Here is a 2,868-nt window from a genome sequence, read left to right on the forward strand (position 1 = left end):
CCTAAACACAGAAAAACAACCACTAAGTATGGAGTTTGCTTTAACAACTTAGATGGATAACAATATTTTCCCCTAACACATTAATTTCTGAGGTTTAGATTTCATTTTTGGATGGTTAACAAAGAAGTAAAAACAAAAGCACAGCACACTGTTATCTTTTGCATTTTCTTTACTATCAGCCCTGAAAAACTCTACCCTGCATCAGTGGCATGCTAGAGACCATCGATACTGGTTTACAAGAGTCAACTGCTAAATTGTAGGTTGATTGACATATTGATAGTTTGGTAGCCACCATGGTATATACATTATACCAGGAAAAGTAAAAAAGCACTACAAATCAAAGCTATTTTAGAAGAAACTGACTTAAATATTTGCCGGCACACCATGCCTTACAACTTATTAGCATTAAATTCAACAAATATTCTTAAATTTCTTTTGTGACTGTTGTGGACTGAATTATGTCTCCCCTCCTCTAACATGTAAATTGAAGCTCTAATCTCTAATTTAACCATATCTGAAAATCAGATCTTGAAGGACATAATTAAATTTAAGTGAAGTCATCAGGGTAGAATCCCAATCCAGTATAACTGGTGTCCTGGGAGAACGGAGAGAAAGAGCCAGAGAGACAGACCAAAAGTGTATATGCCTGGAAGAAAGGCCACAGGAAGACACCAAAGGCAGTTGTTTGCAAGACGAAGAGAGAGACTTTTGGAGAAATCAAAACTATTATTGCATTGTTCTTGGACTTCCAGGCTCCAGAACTGTGAGGAAATAAACTTCTGTTACTCATGTCACTCAGTTTGTTGTATTTACTTGTGTGGCAGCAGTTGTGAACTCATACTGTGGCTCTAACACAAGCAATATGTCGAGCACCAACATGCACAGCCTATGTGGCTCATCACCTGGTATCAATGTAAGACATATTGAACATAATAAGGCAAGTGTGTATGTAAATATGCACATGAGGCTTCACTGGACAGAAGAAAACATCTAAAAAATAGAGCTCATGGAGAAGACAGTAAATGAGATGGGTCTTAATAGAACTTTGATATAAAAAGGAGATCAATAAAGTCAAAGGCATAGAGGTAATTCAAAAATTACTAATACATTAGTTTAGTTACAACTCAGATTTAATGCTAGTGATAAGCTCTGATAATTGTTTTATTTTTTTTATTTAAAAAAATTTTTTTTGGTACCGGGGATTGAACTCGGGGCAGGCCACCGAACCACTGAGCTAAATCCCGGCCCTGATAATTGTTTTAAAATGAACTGATGAGAGAAGGACTGCAGGACAAAGGCAGTGCTGAAGATCTCATGGAAGACAGTAAATGAGATGGGTCTTAATAGAACTTTGATATAAAAAGGAGATCAATAAAGTCAAAGGCATAGAGGTAATTCAAAAATTACTAATACATTAGTTTAGTTACAACTCAGATTTAATGCTAGTGATAAGCTCTGATAATTGTTTTATTTTTTTTATTTAAAAAAATTTTTTTTGGTACCGGGGATTGAACTCGGGGCAGGCCACCGAACCACTGAGCTAAATCCCGGCCCTGATAATTGTTTTAAAATGAACTGATGAGAGAAGGACTGCAGGACAAAGGCAGTGCTGTACGATGGAAGTGGACCTGGAGAGCATGGTGAGATCAATAAGTCAGCAGAGCCCAGAGATGATCGCAAATCCCGGAACTGGACCACCTATGTTTAGTTTACAAACTCAAATACTACACTTCACGATTTGGTGAGAAATGAATGATTTATATGGATGAAGCGCTTAATTTGTATTTAGCCTGCATTAAGTGCTATGTAGTTACTAAGACAAGAACAGGTCAACCAAAAGTTCTGTTGGAAATAAAAGGATATAGATTTGCTAAACGATGATCATATTCACTTGCTAGAGTTGCTATAGCAAACTACCACAGAATGGATGCTTTAATGTAGAACACATTTTTTTACAATTCTGGAGGTTTGAAGTCTAAGATCAAGGTGTCCATAAGATTCTTCTGAGATATGTTCCTTGGCATGGAGAAGGCCATGTTCTTGTGTGGCCCTGTTCACGTGGCCCTATGCACTACTTGTGGTCACATTCTTATAGAGACCAGTCATACTGTATTGTAGCTCATCTTAATGACATCACTTTAATTTTTTACTGTTATTTTATTTTTATTTTTTTTACAAATCCTTTCTCCAGATGGCGTCACATTCTGAGGTTATAGGGAGGAGGATTTTGGTATATGAATTTTGATGGTAAGACACAGATTCATATTCAAATTCCAATTCTACTACTAGAACTGCAATATCATTGCTGTAAATGCCTTTGAAGTTACTTACAAATCAGAAATTTTAATTACTCGCTCTGTAGTATTGCTAGACTTCAATGGCATGAATTCTATAAAAATGTATAGAGAAGTGCCATGCACAGAACAGAAGTTTGGAAAATATTCTTCTCTATTATTTATATGTTCATATATAACATGATAGAGAGAAAATATGAAAATATCTCCCAACTCATAAGCTTAACTGTTATGTACATGTGATCTCCTTAGAAAGTAGATCTACACAAAAACTTATCCATCATCATGGTATCCAAAGATATTACAGTGCTAAAAATAGAAGAAGAAAATAGTGAAAAAATTGCCCAAGCTTAGCTAAATAGAGTGTCATGTATCTTTAATTCCAGCCACTTGGAATGCCAAGTCAGGAGGACTATGTGCTCCAGGCAAGTCTGGGCAATTTAGCAAGGCCTTGTCAAAATAATTTTAAAAAGGGATTAGAGTACAGTTCACTGGTAGAGCATCCCTGCCTCAATTTGCCAACATAACACAAGGACACAGACACAGGCATGCACACACACACACACACACACAC

Source organism: Fukomys damarensis, unplaced genomic scaffold (assembly GCF_012274545.1).
Source record: "Fukomys damarensis isolate Sample0158 unplaced genomic scaffold, DMR_v1.0_HiC HiC_scaffold_18, whole genome shotgun sequence".
NCBI classification, from domain to species: Eukaryota; Metazoa; Chordata; class Mammalia; order Rodentia; family Bathyergidae; genus Fukomys; species Fukomys damarensis.